This window comes from Zeus faber (genome assembly GCF_960531495.2).
Source record: "Zeus faber genome assembly, chromosome: 5".
Classification (NCBI taxonomy): domain Eukaryota; kingdom Metazoa; phylum Chordata; class Actinopteri; order Zeiformes; family Zeidae; genus Zeus; species Zeus faber.
In genome coordinates this window covers 6107570-6122093 of record NC_137192.1, presented here as the reverse complement: position 1 = coordinate 6122093, position 14524 = coordinate 6107570, and the positions used below count along the sequence as shown (strand labels likewise).

Here is a 14524-nt window from a genome sequence, read left to right as displayed (position 1 = left end):
CTTCTGGTCAAGGCTTTTTTGTGGGTCAACAGTAATCTATAGGCTTAGCAGTAGAAATCAATCCAGATCCCCACCCCAAGGGGATATCTAAGCTAGAAGTTGCCCTAAGGAATTAAAGAGCCCAGGTTTGATTGGTGCGTCAGCTGTGTTTATTGTCAGAGTTCATGGCGTGGTCGCAAATAATCAGGCCATTAAATATCTATGACGATGCCAAAAGCGGGACAACACAGCAGACGCACAGTGAGGTAAAATATGTAGGTGCGTGTAGGACTTTCTTCTTGAGGTGTTGGTGTGACGGCGCTTTAAATTTACTCAGTGCCCTTACATGTCCCTCGGAACAGAACCATCACAACACGCTGCGAGTTGTGTCAACAGGAATGTGTTGCTCGTAGGCAGCGAACCAACGCATCTTCAGCAAACAGGCAGTACATCTTACAGACCTTTTCCCTCCTTTTACATCTTGCCTTTGTCCTCTCAGGCAGGACGTCCTGTGTAAAAACCAAACAGTCTGCACCTCGCTGCTTCACACGCAGAACGTGGATTTTGTTTCTGGAATATCTCATTTTTATTACATCCTAGAACTTGTCTAACAAAGTTTTTCTTAAATAAATTCTGTTGTGATTGGTTCTTCTTTTCCTGTTATGTGACTGGTTTGAATTTGGATTTGGCCCAATAGTGGCCTGTAGTGCCTTATATTTAGTGCCAGGTTGTGCATTTGTATTATTAAAACGGCTGAAACACACTTGCATGGACTCTTGAGAGACCCCATTCAGCTGTTAAGCAATTGCTCTGTATTAAGACAAACTACTATCTATTTTTTTATTTGTAGGGATAAAGGAATTCAAGCTTGCACAAACAAATCCCCCCCCCAGCCTTCAGAGCCCATTTTCTTATAAATTATTAATACACAAGGATGGATTTATGGATTTCTTTTGATAGATCTGTATCAGCGGCTATTGACTGGGGCCACTTCACAGTAAGTGCCGCCTTTTCCCAGAGGAGTACACTAGGGGGTTTAGTCGTGGTTTCTGCCCTGCTGTGATTTGTTTACGTCCGTGCAGAATTGCACACCATCGGGGTCGAAAAGTACCTCGGCAACACATCAGGATTTCCTGTTATCTTCTTTGTTTCTGACCAAGATTCAAATCTTTAGCTGCTTTGTGCGGCATTTTACTCTGATGAGATGAAAAACAAGTGTTTTATGCTCAGACTATGACAGTAAGCAAAGAGATCCAGTGAGTTTTAGGATGTTTAGCACAGCCCCACCCCCCAGAGCATTACAATTAAATTACAGATCAAAAAAATTCTGTTTGTATGTATCCCTAAGAAATATTCATAGATTCAGCCGAATAATTATTTTTAGGCCTAAAGAGTTCTGAAACAAATCCCCAAGTAGTATTGGAACATTTTAATTGCTAGGAAAAAAATAAATGAAATGTAAGTGTGTAAAAATACACATGCTATAGATACCAGGCTTGTTCACAAAGATAAAAACCTGGAGGTACTGTATACTGTGGGGTAAGTTCTAAAGTAGACCTCTTATAACCTGAGCGTTCATGTGCCTGCAGACATTGAGCTGACTAACAATAAAGACAGAATTCATACATCTGGTTGTTAAAAGTATCTGTTGGGCCAGGTGATGATAGCTGCGTCTCCCTCCAGCCAATCTCAAGCAGCGCTAAGAAGGAGCAGCTTCACACCGTGGAGGAATTATGGCCTTTGCTTTTCGGTTATAGGCTGGGAAGGGAAATGAAAATAACAAAGAGAAAGCCCTCTGACATTGTGTGTGTGTGTGTGTGTGTGTGTGTGTGTGTGTGTGTGTGTGTGTGTGTGTGTGTGTGTGTGTGTGTGTGTGTGTGTGTGTGTGTGTGTGTGTGTGTGTGTGTGTGTGTGTGTGTGTGTGTGTGTGTGTGGCTGGATTTTGGGTTGGGTGTGAGATGTGCTTTTTATTTTATTTGGAGGGACTGCCAATGAGCCTTCCTGTAATTATGCCTTTGTGCTTCACTCTCCTGATTTATCCATCTCTCTCTCTCCATTCCTTCCCATTGTTCAGACAAATACACACCACAAAAACTTGAACGCACACACAAATATAAGTGCATCCCCCTCCCCAACCCAACCAGACCCAGGTGCACCAGGAGTGCTGTGAGATGATTATTTAGAAGGGACTTTAGAGAGTCTGTATGATAATGACCAATAAGAGAGTTCCCGCTCGAAGTGGAAAGGTGAAGAGTGGGCTGGGTGTCCTGAGCTGTCATTATCTCCCTTTCGGGTGCAAATGGGCAGGTGTATAATGCGGAGTCTTGAAAAGCCGCCTGTGCCCCCGCAACACACACAACCAGCAGGCCCCCTGGCCCATGATCGATACCGCTCGACGGCTTCATCTCTCCCCGTGTGTGCGTGAGTGTTTTGCACGTCTACACGCTGGAGGGGCTGAGTGGAAGGAGGGTAAAAAGACGTCCACGGGAGATTTGAGTTGAATATGTGGAGCCTCTTTCTGATACCCCCCCCCCCCCACACACACACACACACACACACACACACACACACTCCTCTCTCCTCTCACCCCTGAAGGGATTTCTGTGCTTGTTGGTTCCTTCGCTTTTCTTTTCTTTTTTTCGCCCGGAACCTCTGAGGTATAATTTTCATGGTTTTTGTTGTAAGCCTGACTGAATAGATGTCGACAGGGTCGGCAGAGTATGGGTATTAGCTGTTATTGGGGGGGGGTGGTTGTGCGGAAGGTAAACAATGGAAATTATAGGTGCTCTCTACCTCTAGAGCCCGGTGGAGCTGAGGATAAAGCATTAATGGAATTTTACACCAGTCTCTTTTTTTCCTGAGTTAACACACCACGGTGATGAATAACACACACACACTAATACTGGCTCATAGACACACCAGTCGCCATGGTGAACTGCCCCCGCCCTCCTCAGTTCTGGTGCGGTTAAGGAAGCAGCCACATAGCTGTAGTCAGTGTTGCCAGGTCCCCAGTTTTGCCACGGAATTGGGCTACTTCTGAGATGTTGCCGCAGAAGTTTTTGTTCGCTGGTTGGGTGGACCTATTTTGCATGCAAATTATATTAATAATATCTATGAATAAAAAAAAAAGCATATTTTAAATGTAATAATTTATTTATACCCAAATCCTACCAAACTGACTCCAGATCAGCATGTACACACATGGACATAGGACACGCCCACATATACAAACACACATGCTCTCAGCCGGCCCCGTCTGCCTCTAACATGACACCCGGTAAGTGGGCAAAATACGGGAAGAAATACAAAATAATGGGAAATGATGATCGAAACATTTCTTTTTAATCATTAGCATTCATATGTTTTCATGAATGATGTGGTATCAATGGATTCAGGGAAAGCGCAACAAATGGAAATCAGTGTGAGTGCAGATGAGTCAGAGACTAGAATAATATGTAGACGTATAAACTTCTATTGGTCAAAAGTACATGCAATTAGTCCCATGTTGCATGATAATGATTGTGTGTAGTGGGTGTTATGGAGCTTCAGTCCTAGGGGATTGCTGTTGTATCTGGTAAAGCAAATAGCCTAGATATTTGTATTAAGACACTATCTACTGTTATCTAACACACTATTGTTTATCTGGGAGTGAAGGCATTCTTTAGTTTTGTTGTAATTAAAAGTATTGGGTATTGGGGCTGGTTTTATTGGCCGTTGGGCTGTTTTTTTTCACAGACCTGGCAACCCTTGCTGTAGTTACCTTCACCGCTGCAGTACTGAAGTAGGAGGGGAAAGAGACAGGGATGTCATTATGACCTTCCCCGTGGACTAGAACCATGGGGTGGACGGTGTGTGAGACACCGCCCACCCCACTGGTCCACTCAGTCAAAAAATAATCCTAACTCTGGTCAGAGGAAAATAGCACTGCCAGATGAAGGAAGCCTGTTTGGTGGGTGTGGGGGAACCCCCTTAAATTCAAAATGGAACTTTATCCTAAGTCAGGGCATTGTACAGTCGAGAGCACTGGTCCGCTTCCTGCAGAGCCAAAACAGGGGAGATCCTCTGGTGTACCCTTTCACCTACTAGACTCCATTGTCATAGGTACAGCACACTCAAATGACACCCTCACACTCCCATGGCATGACACCCTCACTCAAATAGCAAGATGGGTCACGTTTACAGTCGCTGGGACCCTCATGTGGGCATTTATAAAGACAACAACTAAAGATGTCCATCCGCAACCTGAGTCTCTCACAGCTGGGCCCTCGCACCTTGTTACATCATTGGCCTTTAGGCGCTGTCAATCACTGCCCTTTGCTTGGAAGGTGATTCATTATTTAAGACCACCGTTGAAGGTAGACGCTGCTAGTATGATCTTGTCACCAGGAGAAAGCTGATATGATGGCAGCAGTTTGCATAGAGATCCTAAGCAAGGCTCATCTTCTCAAATGAGTTAGACCCCCCCTACTAGGTGGCAGAGCTGTAACAGGTGTTGTTCACTCTGGGAGGTAAGGTAATACACCTTACCCTAAGGGTAAGGTGTTGGCCAAATGGTGTCTTTAGAACGAGGAAAAGTGATGACCTTGCTAATCTTGAAGAGATTATTGCCTTGAACAGAAGAGAATTTGACTTTGCCTGACATTGTGCCAATATAAGTTTAATTTAGCTTTTTGGGGGCAATTAAATAGAGAATTTTTTTAAATAAAAATGCTTTTCCTACCTACAATATAGCAGATAAATGTAGCAGTCAAAATACCAAAATCTAACTGCAGTGTAAATGGTGTTATGCTCACTGACTCCAAACGGATGTGAACCCATAAGCACCGACAATAAAAAGTAGTATTCAGGTAAGAAGTGGGATCTCCTTAAGCGGCTCGAGTCGAGAGACGTGGAAGGTGGGATGGAATGCGGTGGTCTGGGGAAGACGCAGGCGAACAGCTGCTGGGTTGATGATCTTGGCTATGAGGAATGGTCCTACATAGCGTGAGGCCAGCTTTCTGGACTCAACCTGGAGGGCTAAGTCCCGTGTAGAGAGCCAGACCTTCTGTCCCAGAGTGCAGGTGGGAGCCGGGTTGCGGTGAGGTTGGCTGATCTCTGATAGCACCAGTCCCGAGACAGAGCGTAAGGAACGACTGGCAGGTATCTGGAGCTCCTTAGAAGCGTTTGGGAGTGGGAGGTGAGCTCTTGGCTGGAAAACGGTATGAGCAGGAGAACTGGTAGATGATGCAGCAGCTGGTGTTTGACTGACCAGAGCGGGCCGCTGGATTTGGTCGCAGAGAGCCGCCAAATGTTCGTCATGGTGTGTTGAGGATTTCCTGGAGAATCCTCGCAAGGGCAGTGAGTTGTTGCTCGTGTTGGTGTGGAGCACAAGCCTGTGCTGCCATTGCTTGTTTCTGAGTCAGCTGGGTTCATTTCAGGCCAGATTGCATTGTTACGCTCACTGACTCAGAACAGATGGGAACCCATAAGCACGACACAAAAAGTAAGAGGTAAAAGTCCACAAGGTTTAGAAGGCAGAGTCAGAGAATCAGAGTCTAGGGAATCAGGGAGAGGTTCGGACGGAAGGTACAGAAAACAGGTAGTTGTGCAGGAAAGCTCAGCGCAATGCAAGAGACAATCTGGCAGAGAACAAAGGGAAGTGAACTGGTATTTATATTGAGGGACTAACATGGGAATGAACTGCAGGTGGGGGAAAGCAGGTGAAGGCAAGGGAGTGACAGCAAAGCAAAAGGGTGTGGCCAGATCTGAAATGACATGGAGGTTAGTGACATGGCATGAGGAAATGACCAGATGAAAATAAAACATGACAGCAAAAATAAACACTGGGAGATCAGGGAGGATTCATGACAAATGGAGCAGTCTATGACTATTGACTGTGCTTATACTGTAAATTCCCATTTAAACTTCTTTACCTCAAGTCAGTGCAGCGTCTTCAAATAACTCGGTGGAACCTAAGGGAGTTTTGTCAGTCCACCAGGAGAGACTTTGTAGTTGATTCCGTGGCACAAAAATAGAAAGTTTCCTTTCATGTTGGTGGCTTAACACAGACAGTGTTAGCGACAGCGGCAAGTAATCCTAAGACTGTTCTCTCTACGACTGTCTGCTCATCATGTCACAGCTTCTTTGAAGTATCTGTGCACACGGTGACTGCCAGTTGTTCAATATCCTGATGCTCCCTATATCAGATATGATTCCTTGTGCATGTTTCAACTGCCAGATAAAACCGTAGAAGTCATCTGATTAGGTACTTAGCAAATTGGATTGACGGCGTTAAGTCAGAGGGTCCCATTACAACATCTGACGGTAGTAATCAGCGTCTCAAGTTCCTCTAATTACTGATTGTGCCTTCATAAGAGATTCAATCACGAGTGTTTTCTGCATGATTTGTAGTTGAAACAGCTTAACTAAGAACTCTCACGATATAACGATTCATATTTTGCTAAAAAATATGCAAAAATACAGTATCTTATTGATATCAGTAATTAAGTATCCGATCAGAGCTGCAATTTTTGGTATTTATGTAATACCTGGAGGGGAGTAGCTCATGAGGTGGTGTGGGTCGCCTGGTAATCAGTGGATTGCTAGTTCCATTCCCGGTTTTTCCTGGTATTATGTCTAAGTGTCCTTGAGCAAGACACTGAACCTCTAACTGCACCCAATGAGCAGAGTGCTGCCATGCATGGCTGCCATTAATCAATGTATGACTGTGTGTTGAATGAGTGAACGGGTGAGGCATGATTGTAAAGCGCCTTTGTGTCCTCTGGACTAGAAAGGGGGCTATATATTAAATGTAGTCCATTTACCATTTGCCCCATATACCTAATATACTGTATGCCTTTTGCTGCAGCAAAATTGCAATTTCATCATTGGGGCAATATAAAACTTAATATAGTCTCAACTAGAATCATCTAATATGAATAAAAAATTATAATTTATGCTTTAACAAACCTTAAATCTAGCATTTCTAATTTAATATTTAAGGTGATATTAAAGGTGAATTTGATTGTCATCATCTTATTGGCTGGCTGATGGTCAAAGCGAATTTGTCATATCAACACCGGCCATGAAAAGGTGACGGGGAAGCCATTGTAGTTGACAGTTTTACATGAACACTGACCTTTCTCCACGCTCACAACAGAGCCTCCCCGGGTACAAATTATCGGTGGAAATTGGACACATGACGGTGGTGATTCAATTATGTTTGTGCTATGGAGTTGTAATTCATCTGCATGAAACAGAACAAAGACAATTTAATTTCCCACCAGGGCTGAATGAAACCGGTACTTGGTTGTTTATACGCGCATGTGTCTCTATCACAGCTCTGCTCAGAAGAGGGAAATCCCTGCATATTATGTGTTTGAAAGTGAATCAGGGGAGAAGATCTGCTAGGGGGAAAAAAATATGGAAATAAACAAAAAAAAAAGTTTTAGTCATACTGCCTCCTGTTATACATATACATCTTAACCCGAAATAAGGCCAACATCATTCACAACACACAGTACTTTTTTGAAACATAACCTAAAATGGCACACCAAGAAACCATGCTTTCCCTTTTTAAATTCAAATCCATCCAGGCCCTCACTTTATTCACCTGAAGGCTCATTACATATTTTCTAGAATGGGGTGGGGGGCTCTTCTCTTATCTCCTTCACTTCATCTCTATTTCTCTGTCTTTTGTCCTTTTTTCGCTGCCTATGGTGTTGTTGAAGGAACCTATTCACATCCTCCATCTCTTGTGGCTGATATTCTAAAGCAATGACTCGGGCTCTTTTCCTTTAACGCTTCTCCTAAAGAATTGCCTCGACAAATCTGGGCATCCACAATCCCCTCGGGGGCAAATTTTGACAGAGCAGACAGTATGCGGCTGATGGCTGACACTGTGGCGTTCGTTGCACTCGACTCCCCTTCCCAACCTCCTCCACTTCACAGCATCTGGGTTGCACACGAATATGGACACACATGGTTTGTCACGGCCCGTGACCTCCAGCGCGCCCTTCAGTGGTGTCCCGTTTAGCAAGTAGAGCTTGCCCCAAATCCCAACCCACATCGCACAAGTCGATTGGGCCAATGGCGACAGGCTTGGCCCCCAGGCTTGGCCCCCCTCCTCTCTTTTGCCTCTTATTTTGCGGCCCCCTGCCAGGCCAAACAAAGCAGGGCCCGACTGTACTAAATAGTCACCAAAAGCCTTTTTTTTTTTTTTTTCTCTCTCTCTCTCTCTCTCTCTCTCTCTCTCTCTCTCTCTCTCGCTCCATTCATTTACCAGCAGGAGCTTTATCACAAGGCTTTGGCATAATTGCGACGTCTTGTAGTTTAAAGAGACACGCTTATTTTTTAAGTCGATTGTGTGTGTGTGTGTGTGTGTGTGTGTGTGTGTGTGTGTGTGTGTGTGTGTGTGTGTGTGTGTGTGTGTGTGTGTGTGTGTGTGTGTGTGTGTGTGTGTGTGTGTGTGTGTGTGTGTGTGTGTGTAATGGAGGCCTCTCACTATCAGGCACGGCCGTTAAATATGTAGGCCTTAGGATAGACAGCTCTTAAAACCAGGAATCCTTTTTCATGTTGATCTTTAAATGGCACCCTGCGTCAGGGGAGTTGGCAGGAGCACTAGCTCAGAGAGAATACATACATACATTAAATATATGATTTCTTTGAATTTTACAAAACATACAAGACTCTTGCAAACACACGTGGTGCCCCAGCAGGACAGAATATTTTCATTGCAAGTCAGGAGATTATTTGCCATTGTGTTTTATGAATTGACTGATAACCATTTCATGTATGATTCATGAATAAAAACCGTCCTCTGTGCGACTCTGGTGGTTTCTGACAGCTATTCCACCTGCTACACTTATAACTGACGGGGGCAGTTGGGAGACTAGTGAATTAAGTGAGGCCTTTGTCCCGGGAGCCCACATTTCTAGAACACTGAAAGAAATGTTTAAATATCGGACACTAGATTTGGCTCGGGTGATATTGCCAAAACCAAATATGTCAGTATTTTGGAACAAATACTTCTAATCAGAATCAAAATCATTTGTGTTCTCCAGGTACATTTAAATATACAACAAATTTGTTCTAGTGAGGTATGGTGCATTTCACGACAGACCATTAGCATTGAAAATAAAAAAGGCTTAACAGTCCGAAGAAATGGAGAATAATAATAAATTACAATAAAAAAGTGAAGTAAAAATAATAATTATACGAATTAAAATGAAATTGTCACATATATAGAAAAAAATACAAAACAGAAATAGCCATGTCTAAAGATTTAAAAAACTAATAAGAAATTAATTGTCAAATATATACAAAAAAAATCAAAAACAGAAATAGTCAGATATTTAAATATAGATATACAAATATACAAAATGGAATACGATGCACAATAAATTATTGTTATGGTCTATAGGGCATCAATTATGAATATGAATTATTACTATGTGCTAACTAGCTTATTACAGTATGTACATGTGTTATGCTAGTATCCATATCAATATTTTGGAAATTAGATTTGGTGCTTTAAAAAGATTTTAACACACAAGAAATATTCAAGAAACAGTCGTGAATAATGTAGCTATTATGACCAAGCAGGTAGAGGCATTGATTAGAACAGAACATTTAACTTTATTACGATAACCAATCTCTAGTCTCCTGTCACGATAGGATGTTATAATTATATATAGTAATACATACATAGCCCAGCTGTGTGTGTGTGTGTGTGTGTGTGTGTGTGTGTGTGTGTGTGTGTGTGTGTGTGTGTGTGTGTGTGTGTGTGTGTGTGTGTGTGTGTGTGTGTGTGTGTGTGTGTGTGTGTGTGTGTGTGTGTGTGTGTGTGTGTGTGTGCTCGTGTTTCCAGGTGTACTGTGTGGTGTTGCGTTCCATCCAGGCAGTCATCTGCTTGCTCTGTGTCTGGCCTGGCCCAGGACCCATCAGCTGTCGGCCTGTGTGGATGACAGCTGTTTCTGTCTCCTGATTGGCCTCTGCCAGTGTTCAGCAAGCGGCCTCCCCCCTTTTCAGGGAAATTAATCTACCACTTACTATACAAGGTAATTGCCAGCCCTTTTAAATGAGCCCAGGGATGTCCACAGTGGGGGGGGGTACAATGCGATGATCTTGGCAGCAGCCCCGCTCCCGTCACACCCTGTCTTGTATTCTCAACAGAGAGCCCAAGCTATTAGCGCTGAACTTCTGGGATTGTACGGACAGTTGATTAGGCTAAATGGGAACCTGCAGCCATTCCTGTTGTCTTCCTTTCTTCCTTTCTAGGCCATGTCTGAGTATAGCAGGCATTCTACAGTCAGTTTAGTAGGTTAAATGGAAACACGTAGTGAGGAAAAGGGGGCACAGGTGGGTGGGTGTGGTAGAGAAATTCCAGATAAGGCCGGTGTTTAACACAGTTTCCAACTTGGAAGTCGAGTGGTGTTTCCCCATCTGCTGGTGATAATGGGACATTACAGCACTGTCGTTGCTTCACAACATTTGAACTACAATGCCCAAAGGGACACTACAATAGCTTGTCAAGTGGCCTTTTTTTTGCCAAGAATGAGTCATGGGGGGGGGGGTCTTGTGCCAAGCAGTCTTGTGCTGAGCATATGACTTGGGCTGTAAAATGTTTACTAGAGTGACACAGGAGGGAGGGGTGTTGACAGACTGTGGCGTGAGGTCATGCTGTTTACGACTGCGGTGCCAGGCGTCAGGCTGAGGAGACGGTGAGTGTGGTGTTCTACGACTGTTGCCCCAAAAATATTTTCAGACCAAAGAAAGGAAACTAACAACAGCTCAGAGAGAGACAGAGAGATTCTACGATCAGGATGATTGACAAAAAGGAACCTGTTAGTCAAGTTGGCACAGTGGCGCAGTGCACCTCCTCACAGCAAGAAGGTCCTGCCTTCGATTCCTGCCTGGGGCACTGTTGGCACCGTGCTCCTGCGGGTTATCTCCCACATAGGAGCCTTTCTGTGTGGAGTTTGCATGTTCTCCCTGTGCTCACATGGGGTTTCCTCCACCTACCATCAGTAAGGACCCCCACCAAAAACATGCACCCATTACCATCGTCTGACCAGCGATGGACACTTGGTACCAGGTCCCCGGGCGCGTCGATGAATGCTGCCCACTGTTCCTGGCTGCCCCCCGGAAGGAAGGACAAGCCAGGATGGATTAAATGCAGAGGCCACACTTCACTGGCCACCATCCAAAATAGTGTGTGTGTGTGTGTGTGTGTGTGTGTGTGTGTGTGTGTGTGTGTGTGTGTGTGCGTGTGCGTGTGCGTGTGCGTGTGCGTGTGCGTGTGCGTGTGCGTGCGTGCGTGCGTGCGTGCGTGCGTGCGTGCGTGCGTGCGTGCGTGCGTGCGTGCGTGCGTGCGCGCGCGCGCGTGCCAAAGCCAAATACCTTTTCTACAAATTAATACATTGTGTCCAAACAATGACAGCTACAAAGGATTTATGGATTGATTTTTACACGGATTGAGTTGCATTGTCGATCTACTGTATTTGCATGGATGAACGTGTGAATCTATAGGCCTCATTGGGACACGCTTCTAATCCAATTGGATCAGCTCACGCGCATAGAAAGTAATTTAAAATTTAAATAAATACATCAATTAATTAACTAAAAACAGACAAAAATAAATTGATCTCAAATAAAAACACAGGAGGGTACCCGAGCCCTCTTTATCAGGCGCTGTTTCTTTTAAAGTGTTTATGGGCATCCAGGGAGCAGATTGTCTGGGCAAGATATTTTCATGAGGAATGCGGATCACGGGCGTTCAGATGTGCACCATAGGGGTGCCGTGATCTGCGCTCCACCGCGCTGCCCATTTGCCCAGATCGGCAAGATGCCTAGAACTGAAGCTGGGGGTCCATGTGCCTTTTCCTTTTTTTGAGCACCTGCCCTTTTTAACGTCTCTGCACCGGACTATAGAGCGGGGAAATGTGAACCGATCACAAGTGGTTACTTGACAGCTCTGAGCTGAGAGGACCCGCCTTCCTCTCTCTCCCTCTCCCTCTAGTTTCAGAACACGGTAAACTGCACTTACACCGTTTCAATGCTTGGATTTTTAATTGCGGATTTAAAAAAAGAAAGTCTGACAATTTAATCGTTTATGTGTCCAAGCCTAGTACTTAATTATCCAAATTTATTTTATGGTATTAAATGTACTTACGTTCTTAAGTACTGTACTGTATCAGAGTAAAAGTATGCTTTTTTGGGGCTAAATGTGGGTAAGTACAAGTAATAGTCGACAGAGATATAGTAACTAAAGTAAAATACAGATACTACCAAAAATACTTAATTACAGTAACAAAGTATTTTTACTTTGTTACTTTACCCAACTGCAAACTAGTCACCTTTTAAAAGTAACTAGTACAAGTACTGCTATTCCAACAGTTACAAGTAACTTGTAGTTTTACTCATCAAAATGTATTAGGTAATAGTACTTATTTATTAGATGCAAATGACTATTGTGATGTTTATAGTAACAATTTGGACAATTTTGACATTGATTCCTATGGGGTTCCATGTTTCTAGTCACTATTAATTGAGTACTAGTACTTATTCATTAGTGACTAATGCCTTTTCCTATCGTTACTAGTGACATTTTCATTTTTACGAGTAACATTTTAAATGTAACTATTAACAAGCTGATTTGACTAGTTACTTCTCATGACAGGTGAAGAACACATTTGTACTGGTAAAACAACAAATGTTACTTGTCACAACAAGAAAAGGCACCAGTCACTAATTAATAAGTACTATAACTCAATAGTAGCTAGTAAAAATGGGAATTGATACTAGTCTTAGGCAAATATTTAATATGTAAAAACAAGGAGCCCCATAGGATTCAATGAAAAAATTGTCCAAATTGTTAGTTGCAACATTGCAATTGTTAAAAGTAACAATTGGAATACTTACTAGTATCTGATACATAATTGCTAATGCCTAATACATTTTGTAGAGTAAAAATATAAATAGTTTTTAGTAACTGTTGGAATAGCAACATGCTCCTTTCATGGGCTGCTCTGTGTTCCCGTACACAAGGATTCGGGGAAACTGGGGGACAGACAAAAAAAACAGCAGGATATTCTTTCCAGATGAAGTTCATCAAAGTGCAGCTGAGTGTACATTTTATTTTTATTTATTTATTCATTTTTTCCTCTTGTTGTTCACCGAGCATGCCTGGTGTTTTCATGATTTGTTTATTTGCTTACAAACCTAGAGCCTTGGATGGTGAAAGCATTTGGCCTGTGAGATAGTTGGATATATGGCTTGAGTGATGACCTTTCTTCCTATGCACGTTACATAAAAGGAGTTCCCAACATCTCCTATTTTCCCCATATGAAGATTGTTTCAGGTCCCTCCCCTAATGCGTTAGGTCTACCACCCCTACTATGAGCAATTATTTTTATTTTCCCTGTACAATATGATGGGAGGCGATGTCTGCTGTCTAGTGCAGGAAATTGCTCCCACGGCCCCATGAAAATGACTGATGCGCGCACGCCCACACTTTGGAGGCAATAAAAACCTAAACGTATTATCCCGCCTTGAAAAATATGGAAAGCGATGTCAGCCTCACAAGTTCAGGAAAACCAAACTGAATCCTTATTCTGCACAAGTTGTTTTAACTAAACTTTGTGAAGGAAATGTAGCAGCAGCGCTTAAAGGGATAAACAATACCAAAAACAAAAAAGCCACATAGCCGCTTTGACGCAATTCACAAGTATTCAGTCATTCTTGGGTGTTTGGTTTCCTGAGTTCCTGTCTTTGTTTATGTCTATTTATACGGAGGGTGGACACAAACGCAGAACCTCTGCAACTCTGCCCCGTCTGTGCTCTATGAGACGATGCCTTGGACGCAGGCCCAGGAACAAGCCCCATGCACACGAGTGCACTACTCCAGCCCCTCCAGAGCACCAGCTCTCACTGAAATCACATCAGCCAAGAGACACAGCGTGCCGTTGTGTTGTGTCATGTGGTGTGTTCGAGTCCCTGAAAACCGCCCGCTATAGGATTTGCCGCTGTGAGAGAAGGAGGCAGACTTGAACCGCTGAGCTCAGCCAGCCGGGCACTGTTCCGCTGGGGCCCCAACGGAGCCGAGTCCTCCGTCGGTGCGAGCTTCTTCCCGCAAGTTCCCGAAAGTTGCTTGTCGGTGCAGAGCGGAAAACTGGAGAGCCGAAAGAGCGCGCTGCCAGCCATAGCTGTGCACATCATATGCGGCATGGAAGAGCTGGTGGCGTCGGGCAGCCAGTTTGTCTGGTCCTTGGCACAGCAGACCCTCAGGAGGTGGTACCACCGGGGCTTGGTGCCATGCCGACGCCTCATAGAGTCCTGGCTCAGGATTGGAGAATGTTACCAGGTGGGCCAACTGTTCACTGTTGACGATATATATATTAAGCACCGCAATATCAGGCTGTGGGGCTTTTATTGATCACTTTACTGAAAGCCCCTGTGGGTATTTACTCAATACCAGATGAGAATGTGTTGATTTCTCTTTTTTTGTAGGATTGATGTTGATATATAGCTTGCTTGTTATTTCAACACCCCACTAACTTTCCCTTTC

General features: G+C 43.8%; 1 protein-coding gene across 3 annotated transcripts in view; it reads left to right on the top strand.

Moving 5' to 3' along the window:
- Positions 1–14524, top strand: part of frmd4ba (FERM domain containing 4Ba) — a 50325-nt gene that overhangs the window by 1863 nt on the left and 33938 nt on the right. For 2 of the 3 annotated variants that reach the window (XM_080000948.1, XM_080000946.1), the window contains exon 1: positions 10000–10016. The exons of the other annotated variant lie outside the window; for it this stretch is intronic. The gene's annotated coding sequence lies outside the window, so the exon portion shown is untranslated. Of the gene's footprint in view, positions 1–9999; positions 10017–14524 lie in introns of those variants that run through there. 3 annotated transcript variants of the gene reach the window in all.